The sequence below is a fragment of the Peromyscus leucopus genome, chromosome 1 (assembly GCF_004664715.2).
Source record: "Peromyscus leucopus breed LL Stock chromosome 1, UCI_PerLeu_2.1, whole genome shotgun sequence".
Classification (NCBI taxonomy): Eukaryota; Metazoa; Chordata; class Mammalia; order Rodentia; family Cricetidae; genus Peromyscus; species Peromyscus leucopus.
This window is the reverse complement of record NC_051063.1, coordinates 40,760,255-40,788,087: the sequence shown is the minus strand read 5'-3', so window position 1 is coordinate 40,788,087 and position 27,833 is coordinate 40,760,255. Positions and strand designations below refer to the sequence as shown.

General features: G+C 45.2%; 1 protein-coding gene and 1 pseudogene across 4 annotated transcripts in view; one reads left to right on the top strand and one right to left on the bottom strand.

Annotated features, from left to right (window-relative positions):
- Positions 1-27,833, bottom strand: part of Nt5c2 (5'-nucleotidase, cytosolic II) — a 132,774-nt gene that overhangs the window by 77,675 nt on the left and 27,266 nt on the right. The window lies entirely within an intron of this gene.
- On the top strand, positions 14,301-15,261 carry LOC114696742 (annotated as a pseudogene).

Genomic DNA, 27,833 nt, shown 5'->3' with positions numbered 1-27,833 from the left:
GCAGTTTGTAGTTAGTTTAACACCACCTTTAAAACAAGTATATCTTTTCATAAAGCTTGGTTTTATAGGCGTGGGGTGGTGGCACACACATAAGGCAGAGGCCGGTGGATCTCTGAAGACAAGGCGAGCCTGGTATACAGAGCAAATTCTGGACCAACCAGAACTACAAAATAAGCCCCTGTCTCAAAATAAGTAAAAAATGTCCAGTTTTGTGGACTAGTATTTAGCTATCTACACGTGTAATGTGATCAGGAAACACGATGAAGCAGAGTACACACAAGACTACAAAGAAGTCTGTAACAACTAGGTACGTTAACAATGTTTTTCTTTCGTGACGAGAGTTTAGGTGTTCTTTTAAAGTATTGTTTTTCCTTTTTCTGTTTATTTATTGGAATCTTTAACACAGGTTAGATTCAAACTCATGGGAATCCTCCTGCTTCAGCTGGAATTATAAGCAGAAGCCACCATGTTTGGCTTTTCTTTATACTTCATGAATTTTCCTACATTGTGTTACTTTTATAATAAAGAACTCTAGGAGGTTGGGGTGATATTACTGCTAAAGCGTGAGGACCTGAGTTCGGCTCTCCAGCACCCACATAAAGCCAGGCTGGCTGTGTGTGCCTATAATCCCAAGGCCAAGAGGTGGAAACAAGAGACTGCCCTGGGCTCCCCGCCAGCCAGTCTACCAATAGGTTAGGCCAGATTCAGTGAGAGACCCTATCTCAAAATATTTGAGGAGCTAAAGAAATGGCTCAGCAGTCAGAGCACTGACTGCCCTTCCAGTGACGGCTGTAACTCCAGTTTCAGGGGATTTGACGGACCCTTCTGGCCTCCCCTCTCATTGTGTGCATGTGCTACAAGGCACAACACCCATACACATTTACAAAACTTTCTTTTAATTGGGGGAGGGCCTGGAGAGATGGTTCAGCAGTTAAGAGCACTTGCTACTCTTCTAGAGGACCCAGGTTCGGTTCTCAGGATCTACATGGCAGCTGCGTACAGGTTAACACATTTTTTTAGTTATGTAAACACCCACACATTTACATAAACTCACATGTGCATACATGGATGTGCACACACACACACACACACACACACACAGGTCTGCACACCTATACACTTACATACACACACAGGTCTATACACCCACACACTTAAACATACATATGTTGTTGCATATGTAAGTACTTGAATACTGTGTGTATATATTAGAAAATATAAAGTGTGTGTGTGTGTGTGTGTGTGTGTGTGTGTGTGTGTGTTTATGGTATTTTGGTGTTTCAAGACAGGGTTTCTCTGCAGCCCTTGCTGTCCTGGAACTCACTCTGTAGACCAGGTTGGCCTTGAACTCTGAGATCTGCCTGCCTCTGCCTCCCGAGTGCTGGGATCAAAGGAATGCTCCACCACTGCCTGGCTATAAAGTATATTTTATATTAAAAGTATATAAAATGGGCCAGGCAGGGCCAGGCCTAGTGGCACACGCCTTTAATCCCAGCTCTTGGGAGGCAGAGGCAGATGTATCTCTGTGAGTTTAAGGCCAGCCTGATCTACATTGCAAGTTCTAGGACAGCCAGGGCTATACAGAGAAACCCTGTCTTGAAAAAACAAAACCACGACAAACAAACAAAAAATATATAAATTGTAGTGGCTGGAGAGATGGCTCAGTGATTAAGTGCACTGGATGCTTTTCTAGAGGACCCAGGTTTGAATCCCAGTACCCACATGGCTGGTCACAAGCATCTCCAGTTCCAGGAGATCCACCTCCCTCTTTTCCTAGGACACTCATGCAGTATACAGACATACATGCAAGCAAAACACCCCTACATATAAAAAAAAATGAAAATAATTTTAAAATTAAAATATATAAAATATAAATATAAATTTAGAGTCAGCCTCAATGCTTACTGAAGGGGCATAACTAAATAAAATGTAGAATATTCATATAAAGGTATTCTGTGGAGAATTTAAAAGAGATCTTGATCTATATGTACTAACATAAAGGAAAGCATTTAGTTGGGGCTGGCTTACAGTTCAGAGGTTTAGCCCATTATCATCATGGTGGGAAGCATGGTAGCATGCAGACTGACATGGTGCTGGAGAGGTTCTGTATCCAGATCAGCAGGCAGCAGGGAGAGAGTGAGCCACTGGGTCTGGTTTGAACTTCTGAAACCTCAAAGCTCACCCTCAGTGACACACTTCCTCCAACAAGGCCACACCTACTCTAACAAGGCCACATGTCCTAATCCTTTCAAATAATGCCGTTCCCTAGGAGCTATGGGGCCCATTTTCATTCCAACCACCACACCATCTGATCAGCACCGTTTTAACACAAAGCACAATAAGCCTCGATTCATCCAAACTGTGAGCAGCATCCACAGCTCATTGGCAGTTTTCCTGCTTCTTGCCAGGAACTTTCTTCCAAAAGCACATCACGTACTGACCTTGTGCCTAACGAATCCTGATCAATACAGGTGTGAATGCTTGCTTTCACAGAATCTGCTGACAATCTGGAAGATGAACTTGGAATACGCCAATCAGGCTGAAGACACAGCTCAGTTGGTAAAGTGTTACCTAGTACTCACAAATCTCCAGCACCACACAAAACTGGGCAGGACCAGCTTGCTGCCAACCCTGCCAACCTGGTGGAAGGAGAGAACCAACTACACAAAGTCGTCATCAGAACTCCACGTTCATATAAACAAATAAATATTAAATGTTCAGGGGTATGCTTAGTGGTGCACACCTGTAATCTCAGCACTCAAGAGGTGGAACAGGAAGATCAGAAGTTCAAAGCCATTCTCAACTACAAATCTAGCATGTGCAAAGCCCTAGGTTCAATCCTCCACATTATAATACAACAACAAAAGTATCAAAAAAATTAAAAAAACAAAAAAAACAGTCCCAGAAGGAGGCAAATCCACACACCATTGATGACCGAGAGTCCTCCCTTCAGTACACCGGAGAAGAACTCAAAGGATAAGAGACTGGAGTGGCAGGAATCAGACTCACAATTTAAATGTTATTCACCAGCCAATTACCTCATGAAGTTACAAAAGTAACTCATTTGAATCAGGTAAAAATCTCTTGGAAGCTTCGACTGGATATTTACAACTGTTAGCAAAATTATTTTATTTCTTGAACATTCACAAACAGAAGACTCTAGAGATTCAAATTTAACTTCTACCCACAGCCTGTCTCAGAGTTGCTACACACTATTTAGGAGATGAGCTATTTGAGTAAAGCCTGAAGCAAGGTCAATATTAGGTCTCAAATATTAGGCCTATGCCAGATTAATGACCCCAACGTGCTTCAGAATTTCAGAGATACAGGTTATTTTATTTGCTTGCTTATTTTGTAGGACTGTGAGTTGAATTAAGGGTCTGGTGCATGCTAGGCAAGCATTCTACTCCTGACCAATATCCCCACACACCCTAGAATGCCACCCTGTTGAGACAGGGTTTCCATGAGTTACCCAAGCTGGTATTGAGTCTGCTCCCTTCCTGTCTTAGCTTTCCAAGTGGCTGCGAATAAAGAGCTGAGCCACAAGACCCAGGAGGATTCCTGAAGACACAGGAGAATTAGGATCAAACATATAGTCTGTCAGGAGCATGCCGGCTCATACTTCTAATCCTGAGGCAAGAGAACTGCTGTGAGTTCAAGGCCAGCTCGGGCTACACATAGGAAAGACTCTGTCTCAAAAACCAAGAATGGCAGGGAGCGATCCCATCATCCCCATGCTATTAGCAACAACAACAAAAAGTGGAAGTGTTAAGTGTGGATAGACCTGAATCCTTACACTTATGAACTGGGGATGGGAATGTGAAAAGACAACAAATTGCAGTGCAAAACACATCAGCAGGGTTGTTGTTTTTTAAGTTAAACATAAAATTACCTATGATCTAATAATCCCATTTCCAGATAGTCAGGTGTCCATTAACATAGGAATGGATTGAAAAATGGTATAGACATACAACTTTTCAAATTTTGATACCTGCTACAAACTGGATGATAAATTGAGTGTGGTGGCACACACCTATAACCCTGGTACCTGGGAGATGGGAGCAGAGGGTCAAGCATCCTTAGCTAGACAGTATACTCGAGGCATATATGAGATGCTGTCTGAAGAAAATAAAAATTAAAAAAAAAATTAAGACGGGTATGCTGGCACAAGCTTATAATTACAACATTTGGGAAGCTGAGGAGATTGTAGGTTCAAGGCCAGCCTGTGATATACAGTTATATCGTCTCAGAAAAACAAAACAAAACAAAACAAAACAAAACAAAACAAAGAATAAGTTTTGATAGGCCTTATATGGACCTAAAAACATCACACTAAGGGAAAGACACAGACACAAAAGGTCAAATGTTATGCTGAGGCAGGATAAAATGACAAGAAAAGTTAGGGGACATGAGGAAGGAGAGAAGTCTTTACTCCAGAACTTTCCAAGACCTTCCACCCACACCTTGCTGCAGAATGTCTAGATATCATCAGACAGGTTGTGAATCAGAAACTTCAGTACAACCAATAAAATCAAAGCTGCCCACAGAGATGATGGCTGTTTCATAAGGACATCTCAAACAGCAACATCTGACCAACAAATGAATGAGGAGCACTCAGGGCAGGAATGCTGGGACCCTGAGTTTAGCTGGGCCAGGGCTCCTGTCTCATTGATAAATCAACGCAATGCACCTTATAAAACTACAATTTCATTTACAAGGAAAATTTTTGTTGTTTTGTGCTTGTTCTGAGACAGGACCTTATGCTGGAGAAATGGCTAAGTGATTAAGAGTGCATGCCATACTTCCAGAGGACCCAGGTTTGATTCCCAGAAGCCACATGGCTGCTCACCATTGTATCACCAGTTCCAGGGGACCTGACAACATCTTCTGGGCTCCAAGATCACCAGGCACACATATGGTACACAGGTATACAGGCAAGTGAACACTCATAAATATAGAATAAAAACACATCTTTTTAAAACAAATTTCACGAATCCCAGCTGGCCTTGAACTATTTACCTATGCAGTCAAGGATGATCATCCTGCCTCCATCGCCAGTGCTGGGATTATAGGCATGTGACACCACGACTAGTTTATGTAGGTAATGAAGATGGAGACCAGGCATTGCGGATGCAAGGCAAGCACTCTACCAACTGTTTAACATCTCCAGTCCCTGAGAAAATTCTTCAACGTTAAAAGAAAAAAGCTGGGCGGTGGTGGCACATGCCTTTAATCCCAGTACTCTAGAGGCAGAGCCAGGCGGATCTCTGTGGTTCAGGCCAGCCTGGTCTACAGAGTGAGATCCAGGACAGACACCAAAACTACACAGAGAAACCCTGTCTCAAAAAACAAAATGGATAAATAGATCGATAGATAGATAGATAGATAGATAGATAGATAGATAGATAGAGGTGGTGGCATTCACCTATAATCCTGGAACTTGGGAGACAAAGGCAGAGATCCTGCTGTAAGTTTGAGGCCAGCTTGTGCTATGTTGAGAGTTCACAGTAAAATGCTGTCTCAAAAAACAAGACAAAAGGCTAAAGTAAATAAAGCATCTCATGTATTTTTACTTAATTTTTAAATGTTGTCTAATATTTAAGTGATTAAATATTTATTTTGTATTTATGTTTGTGGGGACACATGTGCCCCCAAGAGGGCCTGAACTTAGGTCATCAGGCTTGGTGGTAAGCACCTTTACAAGCTGAGCCATTTCGATGGCCCAGACTTTATTTAATTTTTGAAATGCAGTTGTTACTTATATCTTTGAAGCAACATAACCACATACACCATAACAATCACATGTTTAGCTACTGTCAAAACACGGATTCTACTCTCCCTGAATCCTGTTCCTGAGAGTCTCTTCCTAAGTCTCTAAGTTTAAATCTGAAGCATGTACCTACAAGCTATCAAGGACATCTTTATCTACATATTGAATTCAAGGCTAGCCTGAGCTATAAGAGATTCCGTTTCAAAACACAAACCAAAAGGAATTAACTTTCGAAGAAGGAATCAAATACACTATAGAATGTACAGAATGTATCTCATCCACGCTCACCCACAGCACCCTGTCCTGCGGTTCCTGCAATGTTTTCTCTATGAAGAGTTTCACTTTCTTGGCTCCCATCCTAACACCTTATCCAATCAAGCAGAACTCCCCACTTCCTTTTTTGTTTTGTTTTGTTTTGTTTCCTGAGACAGGGTCTTGCTTTACAGCCTCAGATGACCTGGAACTCACTAGGTAGCCTAGATTAGCCTCAATCTCACAGCAATCCTCCTGCCTTGGCCTCTGGAGTACTGGAATTATCAGCATGAGGCACAGGGCCCTCCTACCCTTACTTTTCCCCCCATGTCAGATGTACTTCCTTTCTCTCCCTTAACTTGCCACAGGAACAACAAAGGAAGTACTTACATGACTTTAGTACCTTCCCTTTAATACGCTCTAATTCAAGCAGGGAGAATTTCCATTTTATCTTACCAACTAAGAGATACACAGTTCTTAACCTAGGGTCTGACATATTAGAGACTACGTATACATGTATATGTATGTATATGTGTATGTGTGTGTGTATATATGCACATTAAAATTTATCTTATGTGTATAAATGTTTTGCCTGCGTTGCATGATGCACACCACATGTGTGCCTGTTGTATCTCCTGGAACTGGAGTTAGAGATGGTTGTGAGTCCTGGAAATGTGGGTCCTGGAACTAAAATCTGGGTCCTCTACAAGAGCAACAGGTGCTCTTAACCACTGAGCCATCTCTTCAGTCTCGAATATTTTATTTTTGAGGCAATATCTCACATATACCTGTCCTCAAACTCACTATATAGCTGAGAATCACCTTAAACTTCTCATCTTTCTCTACCTCCTGAATGTGTACATACATTTTAAATCAATTGATTAATAACTAAATGTATACTGACCTTATGAGAATATTTTAATGCCTGTTGATTTTATATGCACACATACACTTTGTGTATATACATATGTGCAGGCAAAACATTTACATAAGGTAAATAAATCTAAAAAAATTAACGTGCATATATGTATGTATACACATACACACACATATCCTTTCAATTCCTTCCTCCCTTCTAAATAAATATCCTAAGTCAGTTTTAATTTCAACATGGCATAACCAAGTGTCAAATAAAAAGGGAGTCAGCTGGGCATGGTGGCACAAATCTTTAATCCCAACATAGAGTGTGTGTGTGTGTGTGTGTGTGTGTGTGTGTGTGTGTGTGTGTGTTTCTAGGTATTGAATCTGGGGTCTTGTTTAGGCAAACACACTGAACTACATTACTAGATGAATGCTCTACATTTCATTGAGTTATTAGGGGCTGGGAAAAAGGAAGCAAACCATATCTTCCTTTTTTTTTTAAGATTTTGTTTTGTTTTGTTTTTTCGAGACAGGGTTTCTCTGGGTAGTTTTGGTGCCTGTCCTGGAACTCACTTGGTAGCCCAAGCTGGCCTTGAACTCACAGAGATCCACCTGGCTCTGCCTCCCGAGTGCTGGGATTAAAGGCATGAGCCACCACCGCCAAGATCAAGATTTGTTTTATTTTTTTTAATTATGCATATGTCTGCATCTCTATGTATGAGTATGTGAATGTGAGTGCATGTGCCTAAGGAAGCCAGAAGAGGGCGTCATATTCCCTGGAGCTGAAGTTAAAAGCAATTGTGAGCTGCCTGGTGTGGGCACTGGAAACTGAACCCAAGTCCTCTGGAAGAGCAGTGAGCACTCTTAACTGCTAAACTGCCTCCTCTGCCCGGCTTTCATTATTATATTCCTGCTTATGAAGACATGAGCTCTCTTCCTCAGAAATCTGAATGTAAGAATAGTACAAGTTTTTTAGTAATAACTGACATATCACCAACCTTCTGACCTTCTTAATAAATACCCACTTAAATAAGTGCCCTATGTTAGTTTGAATTGTCAACTTGGTATATCCTAGTGTTGTATAAAAAGGGAGTCTCAGCTGGGCATGGTGGTGCACAACTTTAATCCCAGCACTTGGGAGGCAGAAGCAGGAGGATCTCTGTGAGTTTGAGGCCAGCCTGGGCTATACAATGAGTTCCAGGACAGCCAGGGTTATACAGAAAGACCTTGTTTCAAAACAACAAAAAAGGGAGTGGCCCTCAATCAAGGGATTGCCTGGATCAGACTGGCCTGTGGGCATGTCTGTGGGGAGTTGTCTTGATTGTTAACTGATGTGGGAGGGCCCAGCCTGTTGTGGGTGGCACCCCATTTCCTGGGAAGGTGGTCCTGGACAGTATAAGAAAACTGGCTAAGCACGAGCCTATGAGGATCTAGCAAGCAGCCTTCCTCCATGGCTCCTGCTTGAGTTCCTGCCATGATTTCCCTCAGTGGTGGACTGTAACCTGTAAGCTGAAATAAACACATTCCTCCAAGTTGCTTTCGGTCAGAATGTTTTACCACAGTGACAGAGATCATACTGAGGGGCTAGGAGCTAAACAGATCCCTGACAGACAGGAAAAGAGGCCCTAGAGAGATAACCAAGATAGCAAATTTCTGGCTTCTTCCTCACCATTATGACCTGATTCACTGGCCTGGCGGACTTTTTCCTCCTCCAGCAGAGCTGGGTTTCCTGCTGACCATTCCAGACTGGTCAGGTATGTTCAAGGCTAGAACTAAACATGTTGACTCAAAGCTGTAAATGTATCAGCCCCCCTTTCTTTCTCTAAGTTGACCAACCCAAAAATAGGGAAGGGGTTCTGTCTTAGTCAACCATAAACACATATTTACCTGAAGCTGTGGGCCTTTCAAATCTCCTTTCTTTGTTTAAGCTGACTAACCCAAAATTAGGGAAGGGAACCCATCCCATGCCACTAAAAACACTGCCTGGTGCCCTTGGAGGCCAGAAGAGAGCATCGGATGACCCAGAACTGGAGGCTGTGTAGGTGTTGGGAACCAAACCCGGGTCCTTTAACCCAGGACCTTTGGAAGAGCAAGTGCTCATACCTGCTGAGCCATTTCTTCAGCCCTGTCTTCTAATTCTTTAATTGGTGGAGAAAACAAACCAATCAAGACCCAGACAGTAGCAAAGCTAGAACAGTAAGTGCCAGGTTGCTGGACTTCCCACTGTGAAGTCAGAACCAGCAGGCCTCCTGCAAAGACTTCCGCCTGCACAGGCTCGGTGCTTGATCGTTTGTTTGGCACCCATATTGGAACAAAAGTCTGAGACATGCTAGAAGTAGAGAGCATGTACCCATGTATTTGGGAGCCAATTTGATGACAAATACGGGTAATTTTAGGCTTTCTATTATTAGTCAGTGAAAGCATTTCCTCAATGATTTCATTTCCCAACAAGCCATTTCACTTCAACAACAGTAAACAAGTTTCTGGCTGGCTACCAGGAAGCTATACAAACATAATTATTTTGGAGACAAGAAATGCAAATAAAAGATTTAATGAATTTGTTTTCTGGACACAGACATTTGTGGAAAGTGAAAGGTGTGACAATATGGGGTGGGGGGAGCTCGCTCATCACAGCTCTCCTGTAAACAGGCTTTATCCCACCCACCATCCAGTCTCTCAGCCCACAAGCCTTCTCTTTGCTTTTAACTATTTTACATTTTTTTATCTTTTTAAAAATTATTTTATAATTTAATTTTACATATCAGCCATGGATTCCCTTGCTCTCCCCCCTCCCACCCACCCCCCTCGCCTTCCCCCAGTCCACCCCCCCATTCCCATCTCCTCCAGGGTTGAACTCCCCTGAGGATTGAGTTCAACCTGGTAGATTCAGTCCAGGCAGGTTCAGTCCCCTCCTCCCTGGCTGAGCCAAGTGTCCCTGTATAAGTCCCAGGTTCCAAACAGCCAGCTCATGCACTGAGGACAGGACCCGGTCCCACTGCCTGGATGCCTCCCAAGCAGATCAAGCTAATCAACTGTCTTATTTATCGGAGGGCCTGATCCAGTTGGGGGCTCCTCAGCTATTGGTTCATAGTTCATGTGTTTCCATTCGTTTGGCTATTTGTCCCTGTGCTTTTTCCAACCTTGGCCTCAACAATTCTCGCTCATATAAACCCTCTTCTTTCTCGCTAATTGGACTCCTGGAGCTCCACCTGGGGCCTGGCCGTGGATCTCTGCATCTGGTTCACTCAGTCATTGGATGGGGTTTCTAGCATGACAATTAGGGTGTTTGGCCATTCTAACACCAGAGTAGGTCAGTTCAGGCTGTCTCTCGACCATTGCTAGTAGTCTATTGTGGGGGTATCTCTGTTTTACATTTTTACATATAAACCAGAGAGTACAAGGCAAACTCGTGACCACAGATGTTAGGAAATTTTACCATACATAACAGGAAACCCGGTTAAAAAAGGCTTACACCACACACTGAGGAATGGCAGCCACTGGGGTGGATGAGAAGTCATCAAGATTGCCGGTAAGGCCCAAGTTTCACCTCTCCTAAGACTGATGGGTATGTGGCACCCCATCCCAAAACAAACAAATAACAAATACCAGGCCTTTGTAAGAAGGAAGGTGGCTCTAGTTCAAATCAGTGAGACACGGATCTGTGACAAAGACACTCCACCTCCTTTAGTAGGTCTCACTCTCATATGCTTACCTGAGTAACACTGTTTTCCTAGTTTGCATCAGGGTCTCATGTGTCCTGGTGCTCTCAAACAAACTATAGTTAGCTGAAGTTTTTCTGACTTCTAGAATTATAGGCATGGGCCACCACACCTGGGACCTAGCGAGTTTGTGTGCATGTCTGTGTGGGCGTGTGTGTGCACGTACGTGCGTGCGTGCGTGCGTGCGTGCGTGAGTGCGTGCGTGCGTGCGTGCGTATGTGTGTGTGTGTGTGTGTGTAACAGACGGGCCATGTGGAGACCAGCAATTAACATCTGAGGTCCTTCACCGGGACCTGGAGCTCCCTGATTCAGCTAGACTGAATGGCCAGTGAGCCCAGGTCCACCCGTCTTCACTACTCCAGCACCAGGGGTACAAGAGGAAACCACTGTGCCAGGCTTTTGACATGAGCGCTGGAGACACAGCAAGCACCTTACTGACTGAGCCACAGCCTCAGGCCCCAGAAGTTTTCTCAAAGGTAGACTCTAGGCTCTGTGCCAGTTCTGCCAGTTAAAAAATCTCTGGCCTGAGTCCTAGGAATTCAAAGTTTAAATCACAGTGGCGATCAGGAGTTCAAGGCCAGCCTGGAGTAAATCTGGAGCTCAAGGATAGCCCGGGCTAGATGAGACTCTATGTTTAAAAAAAAAATCCCAGAAGATTTAAACAAATTCCCAGGTGGTCTATCCATGTGTTCTCTGACATTAACTATACACCTAATGGCTGCTTGTGACTGAAATCAATGTTGCCATGGCAGCAGCCAATCTGCACTATTCTAGGCTGCCTGCTGCTGCCCAGGCAACAGCTGACTCTGTGGGCTTCTTTGTTTGATAGCTCAAGGGGACATTTTGAACAACAATCTCCTGAATATTTATTGCAAAAAGTACAGAACGGATCCAAAGCAACCAACAATGGCTGCGGGACCAGGGGTCATAAATCCCTGTTACCACCTTCAGGGCACCTGTCTCTTAACCAGCTCCCTCACTTTTCTTTTTACACGTGGCAGATGCCAGTCCCCAGCACTTAGCATGAACAGGATGCAGTCTCCAGTGCACACCCACAGCTCTCCTGCTGTAACAAGATTCCTATGTGGTCAAGGAGTGCACTCCCGTAACCCTGCACTCAAGAGGATGGGTGGGTACTGAGGCAGAGGGATCACTTCATGTTCGAGGCTAACCTGAGCTACACAGTAAGCTCAAAGCCAGTCTGTTCTGTACATTGACACCCTGTTTCAAGAAACAAACAAAACACACGCACGCACGCACGCACGCACGCCAAAAGCCACCTCTATCATCATCAGCAGGCAAGGACTAGAATTTGCTGATGCCTCTGGGCAGCTTGAGGGGCCACCCTCGGAGACCCCAGGCCTCTATAAAGGTACAGCTCAGTTCTTGACATATTGCCACAAAAAAAAGAAATCCAGAGTGAGTCAAAGTGGACCAAGGTTGGGGAAGTCATTACACAGGAAGACAAGACACCCTGAGAGTGAAGTGGAGGCGTGAGGAGAAGTTAATAGCTCCTGAAGTGCACAGCAGTAGCTATTGAGTGTGTGATGGGGGTTGAAGCTACTTAGTCAGCAACTGAGTTTAGATAGTTGGCGAAATGTGTGCTTTTTCTTATCTCCAGGATGCCGTCCTTGAAGAGGGGACTTTTGTTAGATACACTGTGCAGGCCTGAAGCTGGGGAAGGGTGTGCTGGCCGAGAAAACACTGATCACATGGCTCTTTGTGACATACATAGGCCACAGGAGGCTGTGCTTAAGGCCTAATCATTAGCCAGTGTGTGTGTGTGTGTGTGTGTGTGTGTGTGTGTGTGTGTGTGTGTACATGCATGTGCACATGTGTGCTCATGCATGGAGACCAGAGATCAATGTCTAGTGTCTTCCTCAGTCACTGTCCACTTTACTTGTTGAAACAGATTCATTGAGCCTGGAGCTCATCAGTTGGCTTGACTAACTGGCCAGCACACTACAGAGATGCTCCTGCCTACCCCCCAGCCCGGGGTGTGTGACAGGCACACGCCATCACCCCTGACTTTTATGTGGACGCTGGGGTTGAACTTGAGTCTTCATGCTTGCACAGCAAGACTGAGCTGTAGTCCTGTCATTTTTAAAACAGGACATTTTTATTATTCTTGGAGAACTTCACACATGTAATCTACGTATTTTGACCATCTTCTCTCCCCACCCGTCCCAGATCGACTACCCAGCCTCCCAACCCCCGTCTTCATCTCCTGCTTTTTCAGATAACCACTGAGCCCGACTTGTGCTGCCTAGACACTCATGAGTGGGGGCCACACTCCTAGCTCTCTCTCCTCCCTGCGGCCATCAACTCTCAGTCGCTCCTCACCTAGGGTGGGGGCTCATGAGCCCCTCTGCCCTCCATGTTGTCAGTCATTTTTAATCACCTCAATGGTGGTGTTTCCCAAATGGAAGTGGTCTGCTCACCTCTGTGTGAAGCTCCTGGATGTCAGCCAGTGAGATGGGAATCAGAACCAGGAGGGAGAAGGACTTTCCTCCTCATGTGCCTTCTGTTTCCTAACTAGATGTCTTGCTTGACTCCCAGGCCTACGGTAAATCAATCTTTATGCTGGATTGGCAGCTCAGAGGTTAAGAGTGCTTACTGCTCATGCCCTAGGTTCAGTTCCCAGCACCTTCATGGTGACTTACAGCTGCCTGTAACTTCACTTCCAGGGGATCCAATGCCCTCTTCTGACCCTCACAGCCTCCTGCACATACATGGTGCACACACATACACTCAGGCACACACACATACATATCAAATAAAAATTTTCAGAAAGTAAATATGGTTTCAAATTAATGGCCAGTAGTTGAGGGTTTTTTTAAGACTTACTTTATTTTTAATTATGTGTATATGTGTATATATCTGAGTGGAGTATATGCAGGTATCCACAGAGGCCACAGGTATTGGTTCCCCAAGAGCTAAAGTTACAAGCCATTGTTAGTCACTTGATATGGGTGCTGGGAACCAAACCCAGATCCTCTGTAAAAGCAGTATGTGCTCTTAACAGCTGAGCCACCTCTCCAGGTCTAATAAGTGAGTTTATTACTTTTACTTCACTGAGCCCAAAATAATTCTTTCCAATTAATTCTTTAGTTCAGATATTAGCCAGCTAAAGGGAATTTATGTTAAGAGGACAGGTTAAGTGCTGTTTTAACAGATATGGGAAGTGAAATAAGTCAATTCCTAGGACTTGGGACTGTGTCACAGTCACAGGGAGGAGGGGCATGGGCATGGCAGTGCAGACCTGTAATTCCAGCACTCAGGGGAGGGGGAATGCATGAAGATCGAGAGTTTGAGGCCAGCCTGAATACTGAGATCTAATGTCAAGAAACAAAAGCCTGGCCAAGGAGAAGTAGGCAGCAGATGAAACTGACTGAGCTAATCTGTGTGTACATATGTGCACATACATGTTACATGTGTATATATATACATATATGTATATAATTAACTACACTTGAGGCTGTGTTTGAAAAAAGAAAGCTTGGTTGTTTTCAATTTTGTCTTTTGCTGGAGCTAGAGGGAGAGCTCAGCAATGAAGAATGTTTGCTGCTCTTGTAGAAGATGCAAGTTTGGTTCCCAGCACCCAAGTCCGATGGCCTATAACTGCATTAACTCCAGCATCAGGGGATCTGACGTCCTCTTCTGGCCTCTGCACACCTGTGCACATGTGGCATGCACACACAGAGACATACATTCAAATAAAAATAAAAATAAATCTTAAAAAATGTTTTTTGCTCAGGTCAAGCCAGTGGATGGATGGTATTAGAAAGTCTGTTATAATGCTGCAGAAATCAACAACCTGGAGTTAATGTGAGGTCACATGACATACGAGACTGAAGATGTGAAAGAAGCCATAAGAAGGTTTCCTGAGAACCTTTATAATGACAGAATAGTTCACATTAAGAGACCCTGGACCTGACCACAAGGCATCAGCTCTTGCCTAAGGAACAGTAGGTGAGATATGAGGAAATAAACCCTATGAACCATATCTGAAGATGTTGTTCAGGAAAGAAAAGTGAGAGACCAATGGATACAGAAGTGATCCTGTAGCTGAGATCTGTGGATGTGCCTGGTCTTGTGTTTATAAAGTTGCTTCAACCTGAATCACAATTTAAGAATGATTTGCTCTGCAGCTGTCTTACCCTAAATAAATGTCTACTGTAATAAAAAAAATTTTTTTTGGAAACTACTAGCCCAAACTATAACTTCCCAGGTTCCACATTCTAAGGACCTATTAACCTTATACAAAGTTGATTGTCTTTGCTGCTGTTGGTTTTTATGACTCTGCCAAAGGGATGTCTATCTGCTCTGACTTCCCGGGAGCGTTGTGGAAACACCTCGCTAGCGGATCACGGACAGCAGCTCAGCAGGGCCAGGCAGCTTGCTCAGAAGTGTTCCACGGGCACTTTCTGTCTGCGGTATCAAAGGATAAAAATAGATCATTACAGGCCAGCAGGCCCAAGTTGCTTTTTAACCAGGCATACTGATATGGGGATTAAGAGCATGGATTCCAAAGCTAACCCCTCTTGGCTTCAATTCCTTGCTCTGTGGCTAACTGGCTTTGACCTTGGGCAAGTTTTTTTAATGTTCTCATGTCTTGGTGTTTTCATCATTAAAATGGAAATAACAAATAAAAACAAATTATGTTTGTTTGAGATAAGTCTTTGTTATGTTGCTTAAGCTAATCTTGAACTCTTGGACTCCAATCGTCTCAGCCTCCCAAGTAGCTGGGCCTGCAGGTGCACATCACTGTGCCTGGTGATTTGTTTTTATTTATTTGTGTGTCTGAGTGGTGGTAATGAGTGGAGACTGAACTCAGATCTCACACAGCTCTAGACAATCATCATCAACAACAGCTCCTTTCTTCCTACATGAACCTGGGGATAGCAAAGCCCAATTCTCAGCACCCTGTTCTTTCGCGGTTAAACCTACTGTCACTGCTGTGGCTCCCACTACCCCGAGGTTATTTCTGACACTCCAAAGTGATGAGTGGTTAATTGACATGGGATTTCTTGGGCTGTGGGATGACTCATCCCTAACAGGCTTGAGAGCCAGCCAGACTAAACCAGTAAAAAGATACTTTCTGAGAGCCAACCTAGGTCTGCCTAAGGGCCTTAGCAACAGCAACTGAGACATGAGCTGGAGATGACCTGGACCAACAAGAGGCAGCCATGTCATGCCAGCAGATGCATATTCATCAGACCTCCCCCCAGGGTGGGGCAGAGGGTATATAAGGCTTATCTCTTCCTGAATAAACTGAGCTTCTTGTTTCAACATTCTCTCAAGAGTGTGTATTGTTGACTCTGCACCTACTTGACCCCCTCCCCGCAAGGGAACAGCAGCACAGGACCCTGCCACATTTGGGCCAGAAACATTTATACAGAATTTTGTTGTTTGTGTTTGTTAGTTTGTTTTTTTTTTGTTTGTTTTGTTTTTTTTAAAAAAAATTGATATTTTTTAGAGATTTATTTATTTATTATGTATACAGCATTCTGTCTGCATATATACCTGCAGGCCAGAAGAGGGTACCAGGTCTCATTACAGATGGTTGTGAGCCACCATGTGGTTGCTGGGATTGAACTCAGGACCTCTGGAAGAACAGCCAGTGCTCTTAACCGCTGAGCCATCTCTCCAGTCCCATGTTTGTTAGTTTTTAAGACAGGATCTTACTATGTAGTCTTGGCTGGCCTGAAGCTCTCTCTGTAGACTACGATGGCCTCAAACTCACAGAGATCTGCCTCCCAGAGAGTGAGAGATATATTATTCAGAGGTGGAATGTGGTGATATTGTATTCCCCAATATATTGTGCACCTTAATAAACTCATCTGGGGTCAGAGAACAGAACAGCCGTTAGATAGACACAGAGGCCAGAAAATGGTGGCACACACACCTTTAATCCTAGCATTCTGGAGGCAGAGATCCATCCTGTGAGTTCAAAGCCACACTGGAAAGGCCAGGCATGGTGACCCACGCCTTTAATCCCAGGAAGCGATGGTGGGAAGCAGAAAGGTATATAAGGCATGAGGACCAGGAACTAGAGCCTGGTTAAGCTTTTAGGCTTTTAGCAGCAGTTTAGCTGAAATCCATTTGGATGAGGACTCAGAGGCTTCCAGTCTGAGGAAACAGGGTCAGTTGAGGAACTGGTGAGGTGAGGAAGCTGTGGCTTGTTCTGCTTCTCTGATCTTCCAGCGTTCACCCCAATACCTGGCACCAGGTTTGTTTTATTAAAAAGACCTTTTAAGATTCGTGCTACAGTTGTGACCCCATGAGACTGAAAGGCATTTTAATTTTTCCTATAGCAGTGCTTCTCAACCTGTGGGCTGCGACCCCTTCGGCAAACCTCTATCTCCAAAAATATTTACATTAAGATTCATAACAGTAGCAAAATTACAGTTGTGAAGTAGCAACCCAAAATAACTTTATGGTTGGGGTCACCATAGCATGAGGAACTGTGTTAAAGGGTCGCAGCATCAGGAAGGGTGAGAACCACTGCTCTACAAAAGATGATAGATCCATTTTAGAACCTTGACTCCAAGTCCAAGAGTGATTGTCAGCAACCTGCTGTGCAGAATTTTGAGTCTATTACTGGCGGTCAGTGTCCAGCCTGGAGGTGTCCAGGCTCTTGGTATCATAGTCAAGAAATTCAAATAAAGATCCACATTGTTGCAAAGTGGCAAGGAAACGTCATTGAAATGCAGAGCAGTAACACAGATCAGTCACGCTGTCAAGAGTGATGGTGTGAATAAAAGCTCAGGCTGGGCCACTGAGATGACTCAGAGATACAGTTGCTTGTAAGTAGATCCTGCTGCATGAGTTTGAACCCACAGAAAGGGCAAAGGAGAGAACTGACTCAAGCTGACCTGTTTGACACGTCAAAGTTGTCCGACCTCTACTCCATGCATTCCAGCCCATACCTATCACAACACACTCAATAACAATAGTAATTAATTAAAATCTTAGAAAAATAGTGCTTAAGGGCTCTAGTAATTGTTTGGGGTCTTCCTTTTACGGGGTTTAAGGGAAAAGGGGTTTGTTGCTAAGGAGGATAATCAGAGTGGGTCTCTGTTCTGATTGACAGGCCTGGGCTACAGATTCCTTCCCAAGATGCATCTGATCTTATTAATATGTCCATCCAATTATGCACAGGTGTAAGATGGTAAATAGAGGTCATAACTAAAGGGTCATTCAGAGGAAGGTTTGCTTTACTGAGCATGCAGCGAAACCAGTCTAGGCCAGATCAGCCCCTTCACTCCCATAGTTTGAGAGAGAAATCATCCCTTTTTTTTTTTTTTTTTTTGAATGGCCATTGTTGGAGTGTACGCACAGCTCAACCAAGGGAGTCCTGGGTTGCTAAGCTATTCCCTATGCTTACATGCCTACTGATCCTGCTGCTGTCACACTCTAATTTCTGGTAAGATTCTTAACAATTTAGAGACTTAATTCTATTCATGTATTTGTTTTCTTCTCATTATGTCTGTCTGTCTGCCTATCTACCTATCTATCTACCTGTCTATCTAATTATATCAATCCATCTAATTATCTATCTAATCATATCTATCTATCTATCTATCTATCTGGAGAGGGTGTGCCATGGTGTGCATACAGGCGGAATCAACTTTCAGGAGTCAGTTCTTTCTTTCTTCCACCAGGTGGGTCCCAGGAATCAGACTAACTGACCTGGCAGCAAGTGCCCTGACTCAGTTGCCCTCACTGGCCCTTTTTCTGTTTGTTTGCTTGCTTGCTTTACAGACCCTTTCCTTCGACCTGACTGGAACTCCAGGACATCTGGACTCAAAGCTCAGAACAGCAGAGGAGGGAGGGGACAGGTTTTTCTCTTCCCCAGAGACAGGGTTCCCCAGGTCTCTCCTTGTTGAAGTCAGCTGCTAGATTTAAACATTCACACATCCTCTTGGAACTCCAGCTCAGTGAGCCTGATCAGCAATGCTTCCAGCTGAGCCAACAGCAGGTGATACCAGACTGTCTGGAGACATTCCACTTCCCCAACCTCCTGGGAATCCTGGCAGCTAGAATTTCTCCTGTCTCAGATCAGGAAGAAACCTTAGATCAGTGGTTTTGAGTTCTGACTGAGCACTGGAATCCCCTGGGTAGCTTTTAAGACACACCTATGCTCGGGCCTCACTCAAGCAAACTAGTCTTTGAACTGTGTCAGTGAGGCTCTCTGATGTTTGTGTGGTGGAGAATGGAACCTTAGGCCCTGCACATGCTAAGAACAATCATACTCCATCACCAAACCAACTACATACCTTACACATTAGTATTTTGGAAGGAAGTTTTGTTTTTTTATGGTAGGTTTTTGGTTGTTTTTGTGGGGGTTTTTTGGTTTGGTAGGTTTGTTTTTGTTTTGTTTTGAGGCACAATTTCATATAGCATAGGCTGACTTCAACCTTGAAATATAACTAAGAATGACCTTAAACTATTGATCCTCCTGCCTCCACCTCTGGAGTGCTAAGGTAACAGGCATGCACTTCTGTTGGGAAAGAATATTTTCTGTGTTACATAAAGACACGCATGAACAAGGTGAAAGTAACCTGGTAAGACAATTTCTTTTGGCACAAAGTGTGTGGCATGACCCAAACCGGGGAGCAAGCACACTGGGCCAGAAGTTCGCTTAGTGTTCATTCTAACGAAACTGGTGGCTATGCCTCAGGCACTGGTGGGAGCCTCACTACACAACTCTGTTCACTTGAGAAACTGTTGAAAATTCACCAGAGTAAAGGCTGCGATAGAGAGGGTATGTAGTTCAGCGGTAGAATGCTTCCCTAATATGCCTCAGGTTCTAGGTTCAATCCCTCATCACACACACACACACACACACACACACACACACACACACACACACAGAAAGAGACAGAAACAAAGAGAGACAGAGACAGACAGACAGATAGAGACACATGCATTCAAGCACACAGTAAACCCCACCATAAAGAGCCGACTAACGCAGGTTTCTCTTCCGTCTCTGCCCTTGCCTGCTGCACTCTTGTTTGCACCAAGTCAACTTCTCTACTGTGTCCTGGCTGATGAATTCTTTCTCTACCTGTTGGCTCCTTCCCATCTTCTGGTGTTCTGTACAGGGCCTAGGGACCAGCAACTCTTCACTTCCTTTTTTTTTCAGTCTCAAGACCTTTGGTGAGTTGTACAGGCACAGAGATGGCTGAAGGTTGGTGGCCAGGGTCACTCTGCAGCGTGGCCAGAAAGTCTCTGTTTTAGTGGGTGCTCACCATCACCCTCGGAGGTGAAGGACGCAATCTCCCCGGGAGACTTTTCTTTCTACCCTGGCACCCTCGGAGGTCTCTCTTGAAGATGGGGAAGTGTAACTTCTGAAGAAGATAGCTGTCTAGTGCAATCCAAAGCTCTCCTGGTCCTTGTGGACAAGTCCTACAGTTTCAGGGGTGAGGGACTGTCTCTTTCACAGACCTCTCAGTGGAAAAAGTCCTGCTCCTCTGGGAACTGAAGGTCCTGGCCAAGGTGACTGACTCAAGTGAGATTGGAAGGCTCGAGACAGGGTGGCCCGAGAACTTGTGTACAAGGGAGAAAGGAGTGTTCTCTTTCTCTTGTGTTCATTCCTGTTCCCAATGCAGAACAAGCAGCAATGGCTTCTGGATGAAGCTGCATGTTATAGTAAAGACTCCTCTAAGTTCTATACTTCCTCTTCCCCTTCTCTTCCTGCCAGCCCTCTTGAGATGACTTCACTCTTCTGAGGACTTCCCTGTGGCATCAGAGTTCAACAGTTCTACCACCAGATGGTACTTCAGCAAGGCTGTCAACCTCTACTATCAAAAGGCCCACTTCCTGGGCTGGGCATGGTAACATGTGACTATAATCCTAGCACTTGGGAGGTAGCATCAGGAGGATCAGGAACTCAAGACCAGCTTCAGTTATATAGTGAGACTGAGGCCAGTGTGGGCTATGTGAGACCCTGTCTCAAAACAAAACAACAAACATTAAAGAAGACCCATTTCCCTTAAGCCCTCTGGGTCAGGCAATGGGACCTTCTACCCAAACAGCCCTAGGGATGCTTTTCTTTCTGTGGCATTCCACAGATGCCCTGTCCGGCCAGAGTCACACCTGCCTGGTCTGAGTCAGCGCTGCCCAGTTTAAAGAAGATACTGAAGGAAAACCTGAATCCCAAGATCGGGTCTGCTGCTCTCTAGAGCAGTAGTGTGTGTGTGTGTGTGTGTGTGTGTGTGTGTGTGTGTGTGTGTGTGTAAAGAGAAGGCTGTGACTGAAGAGCAGGAAGGAATGCATCTCTACCAAGCAATCCCTCCGAATCAAGAAGCATCCCTGATAACACCACAGGAGAGACAGTAGCTTCCTTCCAGCCAGACCACAAGCTGAGGAACAGTGTGACTGCTCATGGCCAATACCCAAAGGACTCCGTATCCTACCACAGAGACACCTGCTCATCCGTGTTCACTGCTGCTCTATTCTCAATAGCTAGAATGGAATCAGTCCCGACGTCCATAAACTGATGAACAGATAATGAAAACGTATACACATGGGATTTTTAGGTAAATGGATGAAATTGGAAAATTTTATACCAACTGAGGTAACCCAAGCCCAGAAAGACAAATGCCACATGTGCTCCCTCATATGTAGATCCTAGCTTCGAATTTCTAGTTGTGTGTGTTTCATACCTACAGAAGCCAGAAAAGCAGAAAGGCTTGGAGAGGAAGGATGGGTTAAAAGAAGGAGGACAGTAAGAGAGAGTGAGAAGGCTTAAGCAAGGAGGGGGTTAGAGCTTAACCCAACTGAAAGAAGTATGAAAAAAGTCAGATGGAAACGTAATATCTAGTAACTCAATTTAAAATGTAATTTAAGTGTCAGAGAAATGGCTCAGCATCAAGAAAATCTGCTGCTCTTCCAGAGGATGTGAGTTCGGATCCAAGCACCCACGTCAGCAGCTCTAAACTGCCTGAGGCCTCGCTGAACTGGTGGGAAAAGGATAGGGTCGAGACGAGTCAGGAGCAAACAGAGCTGTCTGTTCTGATAAACTATGCTGTGAGAGGAGCCTCCAAGATTGGCTTACGGCTGCAGAAGATACCTTGTCGGGATGAGAGAACCTTGATTGTGTTTATGGACAGTCAGGAAAAGGCCAGGAAGAAGAAAGGGAGAGCCAGGCGGTGGTGGCACACGCCTTTAATCCCAGCACTGGGGAGGCAGAGCCAGGTGGATCTCTGTGAGTTCGAGGCCAGCCTGGGCTACCAAGTGAGCTCCAGGACAGGAACCAAAGCTACACAGAGAAACCCTGTCTCGAAAAACCAAAAGGAAAAAAAAAAGAGAAGAAGAAGAAGGAGAAGGAGAAGAAGAAGGAGAAGGAGAAGGAGAAGGAGAAGGAGAAGGAGAAGGAGAAGGAGAAGGAGAAGAGAGAAGGAGAAGGAGAAGGAGAAGGAGACAGGAGATGGTGCAGAAGACCACAGTGATGAGGATAGAAGACAGAAGGTAAGAGAGGGAGACAGTGATGGTGGTGCAGAGGACCACAGTGATGGTGGTGATGCAGAGGACCACAGTGATGGTGGTGCAGAGGACCACAGTGATGGTGGTGCAAAGGACCAAGGTACCCAAGTGAGCATATGTGTTCAGATAGAAGGAAGACATGGAAGAAGAAAGGAAAAAGTATGCATGCATGTGTATGCATGTTTCTGTATGAAGGTGCATGCACATGTATATGCACATACATGTGCATGCTGGAAGGCAACCTCAGGTGTCACCCACAGGAATGCCATCTGCCTCCTTTGAGACAGAGTCTTCCTTGGCTTGGAGTGCTGTGGTCACATCGTGAGACCTCTGAGCAAGACCACCACAGAGCCGATATCCGATGCAAAACACACAGGGGTTTATTGATAACAAGCAAGCTCGGGCTTGGTCCGAGTCCAACATCCAACACAGCAGGTGAAGGAGGACGGCCCTGAGCTCTCAGAGTGAGGGATTTTTAAAGGAAAAACCGCAAGCAGGGTGGTACAAGCCTTTGTGTCCTATGATTGGGTGAGGGTGTGTGACCTTTGAATTTACTGGTTAGGGGTTACAGTTATCATTTTGGGGCAGGCCTGGACAAGTCCCAGGCTCTGTCCTTGAGCTGCCATGGAGGCTGACTGGCCTCACACATTCACATTGACCCATGCACATAACTCTAAGTTGGTGAGGGGTCCCAGACAGTAAACAACTGGCTGAACCTTGAGCAGCCAGAGTACGTGCAGAAAGGGAGCTACTGCAAGGACTATGTCATAGCCCTCCCAGAAACTGCTTGCTTAAGTCTCAGGAAACTGAAATTGAGGCCTGATCACTGAGAAAAGACTGACAGCCTGTTATGGCATCTGCTTGTCCTTTCAGGCGCTCATCAGTTAGACTGAAAAGCCCCCGAGATCTTCCCATCTCTGCCTCTTCCATGCTGGGTCTACAAGGGCACACCATCATGACCCAAATTTTTAAGCAGGTTCTGGGGATTGAACTCAGATCAGGTGCAAGCACCTTACCAACTGAGCCATCTATCTCCAAGCCCAAAGCCATTCGTTTTCGTAGAAGTACCGCACATAACCCACTGCGCCACTGGAACTCCGGCCATTCATTGTCAAAAAGAGATGCAGACAGGCATGCCAGGAACAGGGCGGCCTGGGTATTGGGGAAGTAAGCAAGCTAATGGCAGGAAGTTCTGGCCAGAAACCAGTAGGCTGGCATTTCTGAGCTACAGCATCATGACAAGGTCCAAGGCATGCCTGACTGAGGTGGTAATCACATCATTACAGTTAGAAGGTGGAGAATTCTGAAGTGACCCGGGTATGGCAGCTCCACATCAATCTCAACATGAAGCAGCTAAAGCAGGAGGATTAGTGAGAGGGCGAGGCCACAGCGGGGTATGCAGCGAGCTACACCTGGACCCTGCTTTAAAAAAGATAACAACAAAGAATCTGAAATAAATGGTTCTCAGGAATCACGTCATGGGTGAAAATAACGTCTGGTAGGTCGTGTCCTCAGAAGAATGAAGAAAAGGCCCAAGGAAGGCAGTCCACTGGGGTGTGGCTGCTCATGAGTCAGGAAAGCTGTGATCTTGTTTGAACAAACAGACACTGCAGTCTTCAGGAGAATCGGTATAACTGTCCAAATGCAGATTCTCAGGACCCACCAGCAGCTGTGGTCTGGGGCTGAGGAGCTACATTTAAATTCAGTTTGTCTGGGCTCCAGAAATCATGTCCTTAATGACTCTGAAGAAGGTGGCTCCCAGGCCACACGGAGAAGCCTGGGCGACAGGGCACATGACGAGAGGAAGAACCATGAGTTGGCAGAAATTCTGATCAGCTCTAGATTGTGCTAAGGAATCTGGAGCTCAATTTACAAGCTTCCTTTGGGAATGAAAACACTAAAGAAACAGGTTTTAGAAAGCCAAGCTAGAGGTGGTATTGCCACACCCAGATGAGACCCACGGGGTCTCCCCAGGGCAAGTCATTTTGTTCAGAAATCAGACTGCAACAAGGTTCTGCATTTATTACCCACCCGGGCCCTCCTGGACTCCTAGGAGACAATCCTGCTCAGCAGATAAATAATGTGGTCTCTAACAACCACACAAAAGACCTGCACAGAAGCCAGGTTGGGGGGCACTGCCTGAGTCACCACTCACAGGAACCGGCTTTTCTGAGGCCCTGGGGTTTTCTTCAGTCTGTGGTTAAGCTCCCCTCTGTCTCTGGGCAGAAGGAGAAGGATAAATATTAACTAAAGGCACAGCCATGGCAGGGTGCCCAGGCCCTGCCCTCCCATCTGTCCCCTTGCCCCCTGTCCCAGAGGCTGGAGCCAACTGCAGAGCCCCCAGCTCCATGATCTGCTTGGCTGCTCCTGCAGAAAAAGGGTAGAGGTGAGCATTTCTCTGAGGAGCCCTGGATGGCAACCTGCCTGCCATTCATTGATCTGGGACAGGCCTTTACAGAGGGCAAGGTGATGACGCATAGTCACCCCTGGGGCCTAGTGGACTCAACTGGTCAAGTACTGACCTATACAATCTCCTTATCAGCCAACACCAAGGCCATGGTCCTTCCATTCTGTTGTACTTTACGGTGAGTTAACCAGTAGCCAGCTAAACACAGGTCATATCAGAGTCATTGGGTGGAAGTGTGGAATAATTAGAAACCAAGTGGTAAAATTATTTATTAAATGAGAATAATAATGCCTGCCTCAATACTTGGCTACTGAAATAAAGAGATATTAAAGAAAGGAGCATAAAATAAATAAGTTCACTAGTGGTTTGTTTGTTTGTTTGTTTGTTTGTTTGTTTGTTTAAAAAGACATCTTCCAGATGGGGAGAGGGCTATGTGGGTAAAGTGTTTGCCGCACAAGCCTAATAACCTGGATTTGGATCCTCAGAACCTAATGTAAAGCCAAATGTGTAGTGTGCATCTGTAATCCTAGCATTCCTACAGCACAATGGGAAGCAGAGAATTCCCAGAAGCTCGTGGCCACCTAGCCTGGTATATGCACCAAGGAACAAGAGACCCCATTTCAAACATGATGGGAAGCAAGGACCAACATCCAAAGTTATTTCTGATCTCTACATGTGCACCATGGCAGGGTATGCTCACACTCACAGACATAAACACACACACACACACACACACACACACACACACACACACACACACACCAAGATCTTAAAAAGAAAGTGGGGCATGTATCTCATATCTGTCATCCCAGCACTCAAGAGGCATAAGCAGGCAGATATCTCTGTGAGTTCAATGCCATCTAGTCAACATAGCAAGTTGTAGGCCAATAAGTGCTCCACAGTGAGATCCCATCTCAAAAATTAGAACATATATAAATAGATTTAAAAATTGGGCAATACACTTCAACTCCTCAGCATTAGGTCCTCCAAATGTGTCACCCTGACACGCACCACACGAGGTGGAGCTGTTATTAATCTGTCACTGCAACCTCCATTAAAAGAGTCCCACAAACTAAAGTCTGTGGTATGGCTTCCAACCTCTGCTTTCTGCAGCTCTGGGCTCAAAAGAATCTACAAAACCAGTCGGGGCAAGGCACAGGCTGTTGGTCCACACTGCCCCCTTGTGGTATTGACCAACTATACAGCGACTCAGGCCACCAGTGTTTGTCTGGGCTGGCTAACTCTTAGAGAACTCTAAATTCCTTGCCCCAAGGAGAGCCCGAGCTCAAGCCGAGCCTAGAGCCAGCCTGCTCTCTGTGCTGTCTCATCCTGCTGCTTACATCTTCAGCAAACTGGTTCAGATCCTGACTCTTCCAGAACCTGAATCTCATCAGCCAGGATCTCCCCAGGCTCCCATGTCTGTTATGGGTTAGTAGCTTGTATGTATTCTTCCTAAACTATAGGCTTTTAAAAAACAATTTCCTGGTTTTACAAAAACCCTTTAAACAGTCTTCAGAGCCTGAGCTGGCCTGTGGATGTTCTCAAGAGCCACCCTTTCTGGGGCCAGCTTTGGGGCTGGGCACTCGCACGCACATGCCCTCAACTACTTTTCATTACCATTCTAAGGCGAGTCCACTACAAACATGATACTACCTCAATTTATAGCTGAAACCTGCTTGGAACTGAGAAAGAATTATAAAAACAAAAACAAACAAACAAACAAAAAACCTGGGCTTGGAGAGCGAAGTCCTAGGTTGTTCTTAAAGAAGAAATAGAAAGATAAGTCTTTGAATCAGGCCCAGACCTCCTGCATGTCCAGGAAATGCTTTAAAAGCTCCAAGTCATTAGTTACAAACTCCTAGAGGTAGAATAAGCAGCCTAATTAATTTCTTCAAAAATAAGTGTAGTCTGTAAGTTCAAGGCCAGCCTGGTCTACAGAACAAGTTCTAGAACAACCAGCGCTACAGAGAAACCTTGTCTTTTTGCCGAAGGTGGTAGTGCATGCCTTTAATCCCAGCACTTAGGAGGCAGAGGCAGGTGGAATTGGGGCCAGCCTAGTCTACACAACGAGATCTGGTACAGTCAGAACACAGAGAAACCCTTTCTCAAAAAACTAAAATAAATAAATAAATAAAATAAATTTATGTGAGGATAGAGAGATGGCTCAGGGGTTAAGAGCACTTGTTGGTCTTACAGGGGACATGGGTTCAGTTACCAGAACACTGTGGCTCACTGACATCCTTAACTCCAGTTAACCTCCTCCAGCATCAGACACTTGTGCGGGGGTGCCAACACATACATGGGACAAAACACTCACACATATAAAACAAAATAAATAAACATTTGAAAAATTAAATAAATGTATGTGCTCAGTGGACAGGGTAGTACACGCCTGTAACCTCAGCATTCAGAGGGAGACCGGAGCTCAGGGCCATCCTCAGCTACATATTGAGTTCGGGGCCAGCTTGGGCTATAGGAAGCCCTGTCTCAAAAATAAAAAGAAAACTTATGTGAACACTAGAAACCATAAGTCACTAGTCATTCACTGCAGCACACAGAGCACTCGTGCAGCACCAGGGAAGTGTGGCAGGGCAGCAAGGGAGGCATGCAGTGCTGGGTGGGAAGGGGAGAGGTGCATGCAAACGAAAACTCAGCTACAGAGGGCTGCGGGGAGAGCCTGGTGGGGATGAGGCCGGACGACTCACTTTCGAGTTCCTATTTTCCTTTGGCCTAGTCTTGGTCTCCAAAGAAACTGGAAAGGAATTATGAGGGAAGATATAAAGCAGTGGTTAGTTTTTCAGAAGACCACTTTTAATTTACGCAACCAGCATAACCTGAATTGACCTGAAACCATCCTGGGACACACGAAACCACTTTTAAAATACAGCCAACTTGACCACACACGTGAAAGTTTAGCAAAGAGTCTGGTGTCGCTTTTGCCTCACCTGGAGTTGTCTAAGAACCCTGGTTCCCCAATCCAAAGGAGCTGGTTTCACTTCCACGTGCTTTAAGGACAGGGAATAAAGCCATTCTGTTCATTAGAGAACACGTGTGTGGGTCTGTGCCTGATGGGGACACAGAAAAGACTGCATCTGCCAAGCCACAGGTGCAGCTGCTGAAGACTCCCTGAAGGGGATGTATGAGGCCTGGAAGCCCAACACTTGGGGGGTGGAGGGTGGAGTCCAAGGCCAGCCTCAGCTCCATTGTGAGACCCAGCCTACATAAGACCCTGTCGAGGGGATGGGGCAGGGGGGGAGAAGGAGGAAGAGAAAGGAAGGAGTGAAGAAAGGAAGGAAAGAAGGAAAAAAGGGAGGAGAAAAGGAGAAAGTGC